The sequence below is a fragment of the Lactuca serriola genome, chromosome 1 (genome assembly GCF_051521515.1).
Source record: "Lactuca serriola cultivar US96UC23 chromosome 1, Lser_US96UC23_V15, whole genome shotgun sequence".
Lineage (NCBI taxonomy): Eukaryota > Viridiplantae > Streptophyta > Magnoliopsida > Asterales > Asteraceae > Lactuca > Lactuca serriola.
The window spans coordinates 35266879-35283152 of record NC_136408.1 but is presented as its reverse complement, the minus strand read 5'-3'; positions in this window follow the sequence as shown (position 1 = coordinate 35283152).

The window sequence follows — 16274 nt, the reverse complement described above, 5'->3', positions numbered from 1 at the left end:
ATACAATAGAAACCAGTCAAGGCTCTGATAGCACTGATGGGTTTTGGTCATAAGACATCCTATGTGCTCATACAAACCCTAATGCTTGGATCTAGGATTCTCTATTGTACATGCTTTGAATCCAAGACTATAAACCCTAATTCTAGCATATGGAAATCAATATTAACATATAATTAGGTTTAAGATATTACCTTGATTGTTATGTAGTAATAACAATCCCAATTCCTCCTTGAATTGACTTTGGAAGGCTTAGAGTCACAAGTGTCACTCCTCTAATGGCTTACAAACACCAAGAGCAAATGGAGAAGGTATAAAGAGAGAGGAGAGAGGTTGGAATTCGTCCTTAGGACTTCTAGGGAAGGCTTAGACGAATTCATGACCCTTAGGGGGTTTATATAGGTGTAAAGATTAGGGTTTTAGTCCTTATCCTTATCTAGTTGCTTGCCCACCAAGCAACCATAAGATAAGTCTTAGAAACCCTTATCCCAGTCGAATTCTAAGGCATTATCTCCTTAAATTCGTTCACCCTATATTTAAGATAATCCTTACCTTATTTTGTAACTATCACATAATTACAATTCAGCCCCTCTAGTTTAATTAATTACACTTGATCACAAAATTAATTCTTAATTAATTATTGACCAATATTAATTAAACAAATATGATTTCTCCTTTAATATATTATTCTTATAACATATTAATAAATCATAATAACCTCTCTCTCTATTTATTTCTCCAATCAAGTTGCTTTGGTGAAGGCAACCCAAAAGGACCATGCACCATCGGGTAAAGTACATACCAAAATAGTTATGGACTTAGACACTAATCCAACAATAAGGTGGGTAATGGTAGAATTGGTCTTGAAGAAATGAACAATGGAAATGACGTTATTGCCTTAACATTATGGTGTGTCCATTCAAATTTCACGAAACTAATTGAACAAACAAGAGACTCCCCTTCGAAGATACAAAAAGCCAATAAGATATTGATAAGTCTTTTACTTGATCAGGAAAATCGAAAGAAATCTATTACAATTGAGAATACATCTCAAGTTTCTTGTGCGGGAATTTCACAGGTAGATATGATGCCTCAATTATCTATCCGGGATCCTCTTGGTCCAACTAACACAAAAGGGCGTCCTAAAACTGCAAGTAGAATAAAGTCTTTTTTAGAAGCGCCGAAAAAGAGAACATGCTCTTATTGTCAAGGGTTGGGCCATTATGCTACTAGTTGTTCAAAAAGAAAGGTACTTATAACATTACATTAAATTTTTAAAAAATCTACAAGTATTATAAGTATATTAACAATTTATTAATTTTTTTCATGTATCAGGTTGATGAATCGGTGCAAGAGAAACATTGATGAGATGTGATGCGTTGTTTCTGTGACAAATGGAAAATATAAATGCTTCATAATATTCTGTTTTGGTTACCATTTTTTTTAGGACCCAAACATTGTTGTTGCTGTTTTGGAATGAAAATTTTGGATGGTTAATGGTTTATCTATTCATAATCAAAGTAGTACGTTATTTTGTGTTTAAAATGTAAGTAGATAGCTATTATGTGTAAAAAAAATGAAAGTGTGATTCAATTATGTGTTCAAAATGAAAGTAGTAAGTTATTATGGGTTAAAAGCATAAGTATGATGCTATTATGGGTTAAAAACATAAGTAGGTTGCTATTATTGGTCAAAAACGAAAATAGATTGCTATGATGGGTTGAAAATGAAAATAGATTGCTATGATGGGTTAAAAACGAAAATAGATTGCTATTATGGGTTAAAAACGAAAGTAGGATGCTATTATGGGTTAAAAACGAAAGCAGGATACTATGTTGGGTTAAAACGAAAGTAGGATGTTATATTGGGTTAAAAACAAAATAGGATGCTATTTTGGCTATTTTATGTTAAAAAATATAAGCAAGTTGTTATTTTTGTCAAAAAATGTAAGTAGGTTGCTATTTTTGGTTAAAATAGTAGGACACTTAAGACTAAAGCTTGAGGCATTTGAACAACAAACCACATCATGTAAACACTAATAATGCAACAACAAAATTTTCACCATTTCATTGAATATTTCTAACAAAAAAAGTTCTAAGCTATTTATACATGTATGTGCAATATTGATGAACATCATACAACATATTAACTTTTAGACAAGAGGGCATGGGCCCATCTGTTTCTTCTACACATAGTAAGACCAACATGTATGGGTCTTAATCAATCATCACTCCACTTAATTATCTCTTTTGACCCCAACTAGCATTATATTCTTCATTCTTATTGTTAGGAAGTTGATTGTGGTGTTCTCTTCTGCTACCCACCTGAATGCATGCATGGTCAAAAAGAGTCATTTCACGTAGAGATTAGGTTAATAAATAACCATACAAAAAAATTTCCTCATAGTATGGACAGAATGCAGTCACAATTGTACATTGGTCAGAGGATAAGAAGAAGAAAAAAACCAACAAGTAATTGGCAGTTATCAAATATGAGAGAAGGGAAGCGATGAGGGACGGTAAACTCTCGCTTCATATACCACTGAATATTATAAGAAATCGATTCATAATTTAAAAAAAAAAAAAAACAAAAACAAATGATGAGGACCTGCTGAATCAACTCGGTCGTCTTGAGCACCACCTCTGTGCTCCCAACGACTCGCTGACCGACCTCGCCCCAACAAATCGGGGTCCTACACGTCCTCCCATAAAGCATCTCAAAGGGAGGTCGATCAATGCTCACATGATAACTGTTTTTATACGAAAATTCCGCTAACGGAAGATACGTATCCCAACTGCCACCGAAGTCTAGAACACATGCCCTGAGCATGTCCTCGAGAGTCTGAATCGTCCTCTCGCTCTGCCCGTCCGTCTGAGGGTGGAAAGCGGTGCTGAAATGAAGACGAGTATCCATCTCGTCGTGAAACCGCTTCCAGAATCTGGATGTAAAACGGACATCTCGGTCTGACACCACCGATACCGGCACTCCATGACGTGCCACGATCTCACGCACATAGATATTGGCTAACTTTTCTGCCGATATACTCTCCTGGATCGGGATAAAATGAGCACTCTTCGTCAACCGATCCACTACTACCCATATCGAATCTACTCCTCGTGCAGTCCTGGGAAACTTGGTGATAAAATCCATGGTGATGTCCTCCCATTTCCACACGGGAATGTCTAACGGCTGCATCTTGCCGTGAGGCCTCTGGTGCTCCGCCTTGACCTTCCTGCAGGTCAGGCATCTCTCAACATACCAAGCGACACCCTGCTTCATGCAGGGCCACCAATAATCGGGTCGAAGATCTCTATACATCTTCGTCGTCCATGGGTGGATAGAAAACCGAGACTTATGAGCCTCATCCATCAACACCTGCCATACCCCACCCCAGTACGGTACCCACACTCTCCCATGAAGTGTCAGCAATCCCCGACTGTCATAATCAAACGAAGCTACTCGGCCCACTATCCTCTCACACTTTTGCCTCTCCTCCTTGAGGCCCTCAACCTGAGCCTCCCTGATCCGTTCCAACAACGGAGTAATCACTGTCATCCTCAAACACAAATCTCTGATAGGGCTGCCGACACTTTGCGGCTTAGGGCATCGGCCACCACGTTGGCCTTCCCTGGATGGTAAAGGATCTCACAATCATAATCCTTCAGCACATCCAACCACCTCCTCTGCCTCATGTTCAGACTCGGCCGATCCATAAGGTACCTCAAACTCTTGTGATCCGTGTAGATAGTACAACGGACCCCATAAAGATAATACCTCCAAATCTTGAGGGCAAACACAACCGCCCCCATCTCTAAATCATGGGTAGGATAGTTAGCCTCGTGAGGCTTCAACTGCCTCGAGGCGTAAGCTATCACATGGCCTCGCTGCATCAACACTGCTCCCATACCTATGATTGAGGCATCACAGTAGACTACAAAGTCCTCTACTCCCTCTGGCAAGGTAAGGATCGGAGCCTCGCACAATCTCTGTCTGAGGGTCTCGAACACTGCCTGCTACTCAGGCCCCCAACGAAATACCACCGACTTCTTGGTCAGTCGGGTGAGCGGCACTGCTATCTTGGAGAAATCCTGAATGAACCTCCGGTAATACCCTGCCAACCCTAGGAAGCTCCGAATCTCGGATGGAGACTTCGGGACCTCCCACTGCATCACGGCCTCTATCTTGGTCGAATCCACCAAAATACCCTTCTGGTTGACGAGGTGACCAAGGAACTGCACCTCGCGCAACCAGAACTCACACTTGGAGAACTTTGCGAAAAGTCTCTCCCTCCTCAAAACTTCCAGCACCTCCCTCAGGTGCTCCTCGTGCTGCTCCTGTGTCTTGGAATACACCAAGATATCATCTATGAATACTATCACTGACCGATCCAGCATCGGCCTGCACACGCGATTCATGAGATCCATGAACGCGGCTGGAGCATTGGTGAGCCCAAATGGCATCACCACAAACTCATAATGACCATACCTAGTCCTGAAAGCAGTCTTCTGCACATCCTCATCCCTAACCCGCATCTGATGATACCCGGAGCGTAGATCGATCTTGGAGAACCAAGACGCTCCCTGTAGCTGGTCAAACATATCATCTATCCTCGGAAGTGGGTAACGGTTCTTCACCGTTACCTTATTCAACTCCCGGTAATCTATACACATACGATGCGACCCATCCTTCTTCCTCACAAACAGGATTGGCGCTCCCCAAGGTGAACTGCTTGGCCGAATGAAACCCTTGTCTAGCAACTCCTGCAGCTGCGTAGACAATTCTTGCATCTCAGGGGGAGCTAGGCGATACGGTGCCTTGGCTATTGGAGCCGCACCAGGAATCATGTCGATCCTAAACTCAACCTGCCTCTCAGGAGGTATTCCCGGTAAATCCTCGGGAAATACATCCGGGAAGTCTCGCACTATCGGAACATCATCAAATGTCTTCTTGCCCTTCTCCCGGGCATCCAAGACATAAGCTACATAACACGCGCAACCCTGCTGAAAATAGCGTCTCGCTCTCGCGGCGGAACAAAAGGTTGGTCCGCGCTGTGGCCCCTCGCCCTGAATCACTAACTCTCCCCCACTGGGAGTGCGAACCCTCACTAGCTGCAGCTCACAATCAATCACCGCCCCATTGGGGCTCAGCCAATCCATGCCTACTATAACCTTATTCCCTCACAGGGGAATAGGAACCAGGTCCACCGAAAACTGCTCGTCAAACAACTGAAGAGAACACCCTCTATGCACTCTGGCGAACCTCACGGTCCTGTCATCTGCTATCTCAACCTCTAGTGGAAAATCCAGCTCCCCTGGAGCCCTACTAAATCTCTTGCTAAGCGCAAGCGATACAAATGATCGGGTAGCCCCCGAATCGAATAATACCATAGCAGAAATGTCGTTCACAGAGAACGACCCTATATAAAACATATAATCATAAGCAATAATCAATCAATAATAATATAGAGATGAAGGGAAGATACATACCCGTCACCACATCAGGAGTCGCTCGCGCCTCCTCTGCTGTCATCTGAAACGCCCTACTCTTCGCCACTGGCGCCTCGGCTCGGCCCTGCCGGCCATCTGTAATCCTCAAAGTAGCAGGGGCAGGTGCAGCCACCTTCCCTACTGAGCTAAACTCGGACACTGGGACTTTTTATGTCCTCTCTGATTGCACTGAAAGCAAATCAGATCTGATGCTGCAATGGCAGTAGCAGGGGCCGTACAATCCCTGCTCAAATGCCCAGTCCGACCGCACTTGTAGCAGCCGGAACTCCCTGCCTTGCACACCCCATCGTGCAATCTCCCACACTTGCCACATCGACCGTGGCTCTGCTGAATCCTGGATCTGTGATCAGAAACCATGGGCTTTTTGCCCGAATTGCCTGTACCCGAAACCGCCTCCGGTTTCCTCTTCTTCTCCATCTCGAGATCAATCTCCCTCTCCCGAGCCCTAGCAATCATGTCATCCAGCGTTTTACAGCTGGACCGGCTCACAAACTGGCGAATATCGCTCCGCAACATCTCATGATAACGGGCCTTCTTCATCTCCTCATCGGCTGCATACTGAGGAACAAGAAGAGCCCTCTCCCTGAACTTGGCAGTGATCTTCTCCACGGTCTCTGTAGTCTGGGTGAGGTCCTGAAACTCTCTGGCTAACTGCTGCACCTCAATAACTGGTGCAAACTCCGCCCTGAACCTGGTAGAGAAATCAGCCCAGGTCATGGCATCCAACGCTTCATCATCTCCAATGGTATGTACGACCTCCTCCCACCAATCCCGTGCCCTGTCCTTCAGAAGACAGGACGCCAATCTAACCTTGTCCCCCTCGGGACACCTGCTCGTGCGGAACGCGTTGGCCACATCCGCCAACCATCTAGTACTCGCTATGGGGTCCCGCGCCCCGTGATAGTCTGGAGCTCCACATGCCCTGAACTCCCTGAACGTAAGTGTGCGCGACCCCATCATGGCCGCCACCTCGGCACGGAAGGTGCCCAACCTCTCATCCATCAGCTCTAGGATACCCTCCTTGATCGAACTGAAGATCACAGGAGTCTGCTCTAAAATGATACGAGTAATCTATGAAGAAAGAAACTCTCTGGTCTGCTCATCTATGCGCTCGTCCCCCGAGCCTGATCCTGATCCCTCCCCGGCACCTCCACTGCCGGCTGCTGGCCTCGAACGCAAAACCACCATTCTGAAACACATCATAGCAACATCAGAAAACTGAAATATCTCAAGGGATCATTGATACTACTACTAGCTTCCTGGTCTTGTCTCGGCCTTCTTTGATTCGAGTACGGATCCTCTGCTTTCAGTAGTACGGGCCCATACTACCTTCCACATCTATCCGTACTTTCCTCAAGAACTGTGTTGACTCCACCAAGTCACTTCTACTACTACTGATCTCTGCTACTCTCATCCTAGGCTTGCCCTAGGGAAATCTCTGACTCCACTCAAACCAGTCCTCAGCTGCTAAAGGCCTCCTTGTAATGCTAATTAGCCATCACCTGAATACCATCACATGTGATGAGGCTTGGATAATCCTTTGAGTAAAAGGCTCGTCCCTACAACGGTTAGAAACAAGAGCTGCGCAATAGGGCCAAATCCAATACTCTGAGATTATTCAACCCTGATCACATGTGACGTGGCGTATTCATCTAACGGCTAACTCTCATCACCAAGAGTTCTACAAATCACGAAGCAAGCAGCATTCGGACACCGGAAACTACTCAAGCAAATCTACTCTCATAACGAGAAACTGTACTAGCATACAATGCTAAGCTCGCGCTACCAGGCATAACCTAAACAGGCTATCCTACTGCTGTCTACTCAATACTAGCATGCAATTCTCATAAAGCTGAAACACATATAGCAGGCACATAAGGCATCCTCCTAGATCCTTAGTCCTATACTAGCATGTTGTTCTACTGAAACTGGAACAATTAATCATAATAATAAAATTTGTATGGGTAATTTGGGAGTACTTACTTGAGCTCGGCTGATCGCATGCACCACACCCTTATCTTGTTTAAAAATTCCTTTCTTTCTAAGTGCTTTTCAAAATTTCATTCGAAAACATTTTTCTTTTTGAAAATCTTTTTATCTTTCCCTTAGTTTGAGTTCAGATGCACCCGGAGGTGTATCCGAATCCCTCAAACCAAGGCTTTGATACCAACTTGAAACGACCCAAAAATACGACCCAAAATTTCAATTTTTATTATAACAAAACCATGAAACCAAGTATCACATAACAAAACCATACGTTGCGTGTTTCAAAAACCATGATAAAATACTGTAAAAAAAAATGTATCACAACTGTATCCAAACATATCAAGAAACTGAATCAACTCCCAGGACAAAAACTGAAGCTGTGGTGTGTGCGATGCCATCATCCCGAGCTCTTCCCTTTGCTTGCGGAAGTACCTGTAACCAAAACTGAAACTGTAAGCACGAAGCTTAGTGAGCTCCCCCAAACTACCACATACCATACAATACATATAAAGCACATACTGGGCCTTTCCCACTGCATCGGACCGAAGTCCGGAACTAGCTGCATCGGACCGAAGTCCGGAACTGACTGCATCAGACCGAAGTCCGGAACTAACTGCATCGGACCGAAGTCCGGAACTGACTGCATCGGACCGAAGTCTGGAATTGACTGCATCGGACCGAAGTCCGGAACTAGCTGCATCGGACCGAAGTCCGGAACTGACTGCATCAGACCGAAGTCTGGAACTGACTGCATCGGACCGAAGTCTGGAACTGACTGCATCGGACCGAAGTCCGGAACTGACTGGGACCTTGTCCCCTGCATCGGACCGAAGTCCGGAACTGACTGATCATAGCATAGCATAACACATATCAACTAATATAGACACATATACTGCATACTGCATCGGACCGAAGTCCGGAACATATAACACACAAACATGCTTGAATCACATAGACATCAAGCATACTGAACTACTGCTTCGGACTGAAGTCCGGAACTACTACTAACTAAACGGGCTGGCATTGTGGCCGTAGACCCGTTCCTACTGGAAGGAAACTCACCTCGTGAACTGGCTGCTGTGTGTATGGCTCTGGAAGCTAACTCCTGCTGCTTCGGTATCTCCCCGGCTACAAATCCATAAACACACTCAATCAAATGCTAATCACTGCACTGGGGTAAAATGACTCTTTTACCCTTGGTCAAAGTCAACTCTCCCGGTCAAAGTCAACCTACAGTTGACCTGACTCGCCGAGTTGGGCCGCCAACTCGCCGAGTCTCTAGTCTCACTTCTCGACCCTACTCGTGGCTACTCGTCGAGTATGGCATCGACTCGACGAGTACCCTCTCGATTCAAGAACTCAGACGATCTGCATCCGACTCACCGAGTCATATGAACAACTCGACGAGTTGTTCTTGAGCTAAGAAGATTGCCTTGGACTCGCTGAGTTGTATGAACAACTCGTCAAGTCCCTCCATTACTGAGTCTAACCTCCGACTCACTGAGTCTATCCTACTGCTCACTGACCTCCACTCGGAATCACTCAAAGGGTAAAAATCGGGGACTCGCGACCTGACTCGCCGAGTCCGAAGAACGACTCGCCGAGTCACATGCATGCAGATCCTAAGAACTCGATTCTGCTCAACACCACCGCATACAAATTATAGATCTGAGTTCCTAAGGCTGATTTACCACGTAAAGTTTCCAACTTTACGTGTACATACACATGAAAAGGGAGATAAAGGCTAAAAAGGCACTTAGAAGAGTAGATCTAGGGTTATCATGCAAAATGGCTCCGTAAAGGTGATAGATCTACGATTTTGGAACTGAAACATGGCTAGATCCGAAGGCTAATCAATCTAATGTGATCTCTCTACTAAGAACAAGTGAAGAAATGGCTAAAAGAGGCTAAATATGCTTGTTAAAGAGAAATCAATCATAGAAACAGCAGGAATTCGGCTAATACCTCAATGAACTCTGAAATGGGAGCAAGACCTTGGATCTTCTTCTTCTCCTTTGGATCTAGCCTCCTTCTTCTCTTCAAAACTTCAAGATTCACACAAGAAATGCACAATTAATCAAGGAAATGATTAGGGTTTGATAAATGATGCTCTGAGGGTGAAGGGGACGAGTTTGGGGGCTCATAAGGTGGTTTAAATAGGGTGCAAACCCGGGGATTTAGGGTTTCTACCTGGCAGGCAGACTCGCCGAGTCGCCAACTAACACGTGCTCGAAAACTCGACCCTACTCGAAGAGTCAGGCTATAGACTCCCCGAGTCCCTCAAGAAAACTTCTAAATAAATGCCACGGAAACAACATACCAGAGATGGGGCGTTACAATTCTCCCCCACTTGTCTCAGACTTCGTCCTCGAAGTTTGCTACGGCTGAATCTGCAAACAACTCCGGGTAGTGCTCTCTCATTTCCTCCTCAGCCTCCTACGTCCACTCAGACCCCTTTCGGTGCTGCCACTGCACCTTCACTAACGGAATTGCCTTGTTCCTCAAGGTCTTTGTCTTTCGGTCCAGAATCGCGACCGGCCTCTCAATATAATTCAGGCTGTTATCAACCTGAATATCCTCTAGGGGAACAACTGCTGACTCATCCACCAAACACTTCCTCAACTGAGACACATGGAAAGTGTTGTGGATCTGGCTAAGCTCTACTGGAAGATCCAACCGATAAGCAACCCGACCCACTCGGGCCAAAACCCTGAAAGGACCAATGAACCTGGGGCCCAGCTTGCCCCTCTTTCGAAACCTGATGACACCCTTCCAGGGTGAGACCTTTAGAAGGACCATATCGCCTACCTGGAACTCCAAGTCTGAACGCCTCCTGTCGGCGTAGCTCTTCTGCCGACTCTGCGTAGTCTGCAGTCTACTACGGACCTGCTGAATCAACTCGGTCGTCTTGAGCACCACCTCTGTGCTCCCAACGACTCGCTGACCGACCTCTCCCCAACAAATCGGGGTCCTACATGTCCTCCCATAAAGCATCTCAAAGGGAGGTCGATCAATGCTCGCATGATAACTGTTTTTATACGAAAATTCTGCTTAACGTCCTCCCATAAAGCATCTCAAAGGGAGGTCGATCAATTCTCAGAACTTGGAGAGGTGAAAGAAAAAGGTCGTTTCCCCACCATATCATCCTTCACATATGGCGAAGAGCCAAAATCTACTCATCCCGGTAACAATCATCCTGGTAACAAGGTTCCTCTAAATCTATTTAGGTTTAATATTCAATCAGATCGAAAGTGTTTGGTATTCTTTTCTTAAATTAGAAATTAATCTTCTCAAATGCTTGATATTCTTTACTATTCGTTTCAGGCTCTTTGCTTTCAAGTACCACTCAGAATGTAGCAAAGTTAAACAACAATGGTGGATGGAAATTAAGAGACAATTTCATGACAATTGAGATCCACCACACCAAAATGTCAAAATATAACAACATGAAACAAGAATGAGAATGAAGATTTTTTCATGAATGATATTGTATTCTTATAGAATGAATATTTCTTTTCAAGAATGACTCACTATAAAACTTGTATTCTAATAGAATGTGGAAAAAATTCAAAAAATAGCACTGTATTTTTATAGAATGTGACAGTAAAAATTGTTTTTTTGTTTATTTTTTAATCTTAGATTCTTCAATAATGTTAATAATTGATGATTCTTCTTTAAGAATGTTCTTATTCTTCAACTTATGGTTCAAAAATTTGTTATTCTTCAAATTATTCATTCAATTAGAATATGTATTCCGTCAAAAATTTTATTCAATCAGAATATGTATTCTATTAGAATATGTATTTTAAACTCTTGGTCCACATTCGTCCCTACATCCACACAATACTTACCATCAACATTATAACCTACCCCTATATATATATATATATATATATATATATATATATATATATATATATATATATATATATATATATATCAAAATTATAAGTTAATTGAAATATATAATAAAATTAGATACATGTGAATACACAAAAATTGAAAAACACGCAATGGTCTCACTTCGTGAATAATTACTGAAAATTTAAGATATATGTAGTAATAATCACTTATGTGTGTGTTAAATAATAAATCATTAAGTATAGTATACATATTAATCACCGAGTTGACCAAGTTTTACAACACTGCTCGCTTCAGTAAGGGGCTAATGGGGGAGTGCTCGGATTCTGTAACTCGCATCAGTAAGGGGCCGAGTAAAGAGTACCCAGCCGAGTAATCAGATAACTCGATGAGTTTTACAACACTGATTAGGAGTAATAACAATATGTTGAAAGGAATAAAGGGGATTTATCAGGGAGGTGGAGCGTTTGATCGTTTGGAACCATGGGTAATGCCATCCAACACTAATATAAATTCATCAATATTGGAATGTTTGTCATGTATTTATTTCATAGTTATATGTCCAGTGGTCGTAAGGGTGTGTAAATTATGGGATCTATGTGAAAAGCAATAGTGATTGTCTTCATTTACTATGGGATGTCTAAAAGTCGCAAGACTTTTGGATTTGAAAGAATTCTTATAGGTAGATGAGGTAGATGACCTTACTTATATATTGTGTTCACTGTGTGTATGTAATTATGGCATTATGTCTTGATATATGTAAACATTGTTATAAATAAGGTTGTTATTGTATGAATAATATTATGGTAATGTACGAAAACAAACAAGAAAACATAAAAAAAACAGAGACATGTGTTTAACACACTGTTCTTAAAACAAATCTATCCGCTACCGGGTGTTTATTTCCCATGATACAACAGTTTGAAGTGGTTCTTCTAGACCACCCGTACACTCAATAGATCTATATTTTACCTTCTATATAACAAGAAAATGAAGAAGACAAAAATGAAGAAGAAGAGATTTTGGTTGCATTCTTGTTGTATCTCAAATGGTTGAGGAATGATTGTATTTATACTACAAACCATAACCAACAAACAATTAAATTGTCATTAAAACACAATTCATAACCGATATTATATTTAATATCGTTCTTAATTACAAGTTGTAACCTAAAATTGAACATCAATTTTTGATTATACACCATTCAACCCCTCAACTTTGGTGTTTAATTTCAATTCACCAAATTTTTTTCCAACGATCCCCCACATGAATTGAACTTGATCAAACATTTTCAAGTTACTTAGATAAAATCTAGCAGTTGTATCATGCATAGGATAGGTAGATGTTACCTTTGAACCATCCCTTAAGATACATATTTATTTTACTAGCTGACCATTAGACTCGATGTCCTTGAACTGTTCTGTCATTTGTGTAAATAATCAATATGTATCTCACATGATTCTCCATGACCAAGTTAGGTTCTCATTGATGTGTCCATTATGGTCATGAAAACTTGCCTAGTTCTGTAAGGTACCGTTTGGTATGAAGTACTGAACTGGACAGAACGGATCAAAAAATATTAAAGAGGCGTTTGGCATGAGTGGAACAAGAACAAATTGAAAATTTGACCAAGTCAATGACACTAGTTAACTATTTTTTAGTCCCACCAAAATAGATGGAAAAAGTGGAACAAATACTAAAATGACAAAAAAAGAAGGTAACCACCAATGCTAATCTCTCTCCTTCATGTTATTAAAACCTCTTACACGATGATGTGTTCTTTTTCCCTTTACAATTATTAATCACCAAATATATAATCATATGCATGAAAATGGACATGAATTTGAGGAATACAAGGGGTTCATTTTGTTTCTTTATTATTATTATTATTATTATTATTATTATTATTATTATTATTATATATATATATATATATATAATGAATACTTTATTAAAAAAATTACTGAAATATCATGTGAATATGATGTTATGGCTATGGTTATTGTATGGTGGAAAAAAATAAAAAATAAAAGAAACACGCACAAAAAAAATATGAATGTCTTAAGGCAATTTTGTAATTTTGATGTTATGTTATGTTCTGTGCTAGCATTGCCAAACGCCTTGTAAATAATCAGAGTTGTCCAGTCCAGTTCAGTCTAGTCCAGTGCAATTCAGTCAAGTTCCATCTTGTCCATGCACCAAAAGCTACCTAAGAGCTCTTAGGAATGTGCTCATACAATTCCTTTTGAAGCGACCCCACTTCTCTCTTACATGGTGATTCTATAATAATCATTAAAAGCTAATTCGTAATGATTTCCAATTTATCATCCACACTATAAGCTTAACTTGCATCACTGTTTGTTTTAGGAATGGGTTGGGGTTGACCTCCACAGTGATTCACAAATGTTATATGCAAGCAGGTTGTCCCATTGAACCTAGATCTTGGGATATCTAGTCAACTATGTTGGGTTTTCCTTCGAAGTAACTTATTGATCTATGGGTTTTAGTCCCATTCCTCGTAATGACCTCTCATTCTAATCATTTCATTAGCGAATCCACAATCTTATTTTGACTTTATGTAGTCATTAAAGATAATTCATATTGAGGGTCGTTGTTGAATGGTGTTATGTCTTTGACAAATATGTCTAGACTCACCATTATTTACATCATCGTGTACATATATATGGGTTATTGGCTCATCATGGGACGTCTCTCGAGAACTTACAAAGCCCTTTAGTTCATTGTCCAACCTTGGATAAGCTTGGAAATTTGTTCTCTTATATTTGCCAACAAATTTTGACCATTATCAATATGGTTATTACTACACCATAGTTACCACCATTGAATATGCATAATCATGTCAACATAATACGATAAACATATGTACTACATGTATATGTGTATTCACAATAACATTGGCCAGATGTAATTATGAATATTCCATAAATGAGTTTTCTTGCAAATATCGTATTTTAACATGTAATTTCTTGCTTTAACCATCTACATGTTAAATTCTTTTAGGCATCCTATCTCAAGGATCATACTATGTCATAAAATAGAATAGCACTTTAAAGTGCCATTTATATGAATCTATTTCATCACATTCACTGATGTTGAATGGCATATTGAAACTTTTGATACATGTTGTTCCAAATCTTGCTTTAATCATATAATGACTTTACTACTCATACATTGTGTTGCTTTCCCTCGGGTAAGATAACTTCTTGGCAGTTCTATGTAGATTTACACTTGTAAAACTATGTTTAGAAGTTTTAGTTTCATATCAGAATGATATGCTTCCAAATTTTGAGAAGTTACAACCACATATAATTATAAGAACATACAAATGAAATTAATCAAGACATTATTATGTTTGTAATCTCAAAATATATTTCAAATACGTCATCATATCTTACTTCTCATTTGGAAACCCACTAAACCGCAATGATTTCTCAAACTCAGTAGTTCAAATGATAGAACCATTATTAGTTTTTACAACTTAATCCAATATGATATTCTAAGAAATGATCATATGATTCCAAATTTTGAATACTCATATTTCCATTCATAGTCCTTTCAACTTCATGTCACACACATCTTTGTGAATTAATCCAAAGGGCTTAGTTGTCCTTTCAATGGAATTGAAAGATTGGTGTGTAACTTTGATTCAACACAAGTGTTGCATCCATATTTTGACTTATATGAAAGTGAAGTATGTGTTCAAGTTTGATTAACCTTCTTAATGTGTCAATATTAACATGTCCAAATCTATCATGTCACACATTAGAAATTTAAGCAAGTAAGCAGAAGAGTTTCCAACTCATTGATATTAGGCTCATTAGCCAATATATGGAATTTAAATATTCCACCATCCGCATAGACCTTGCCTACAAACATACCTTTTTAGCTTAGTACAGACTTATTGGACTAAAAAAAAATCCATGTTTGTTCAACAACCATCCAAACACTAAGTTCTTCATAATCCATGGAACATACAACAAATCATTAAGTGTTAGCTCTTTTCTATGTGATACAATTTCTAAAATGTTTTAAACACTAAATTTAAGTGTTTAGAATCATAATTTTAGGAATAAATTTTTGCCTCAACTTGGACAACCTTATAATTCTTGAGTCACTCCTTCTTTGAGCACACATATAGTGTAGCACCCATAACAATCCAACACTCAATGGAGTTAGCATCCATAGAGTTTACTTAGAAAATCATTCCACTTTGGATGGTGACATATCTAAAATCATTTATACACTAAATATAAATGTTTAGAATTCTAATTTCCAGAAAATATGTTTGCCTCTTGCTTGGACAAAACTCAACATAATTAAAAATCTTTATTTGAACAATTTTGAAACTTGATTTCTGATGCAGAAATTCTAAAACTTGATTTCTCATGCAGAAAATTGATGCATAAATTATGATATTAGAAAATCTGTTGTTTTATTTCAACAAAACTATCTAAAATGTGATGTTTTTAAGTAAAACCAAGCTACTTTTTCATTTTTCCAGGCTGTTTTTCAGGAATACCAAGTTGTTTTCTGATTTCCAAAGTTGTTTTACATAAAATTGAAGTTATTTTTGACTAAAGAAAGCGTTTTTGTTTTTCACAAAACAATGCAGTCTGTTTAAGACTGCTTTAGCCCCACTTAAACCTGTAAAAAACGCAATCTAAGTTCATAGTCCAGTAGCCCTATCTCTCAGCTTTCTAGGGACTACTTTCATAATTTCATACGAATTTTCTACAATTTATTATGAATTTTACAAAACTGTATATCATAGCTGCTAAAAACCTAACCAGTTAGTGGAAACCGTATTTTTCATCCTAGTTAGGGTTGTTTCCAGCTTTTGGCCAAAATTAATGAAATGATGTAGACTCGTATACCAAACTTTTAGAATTGGTTTCAACAAAA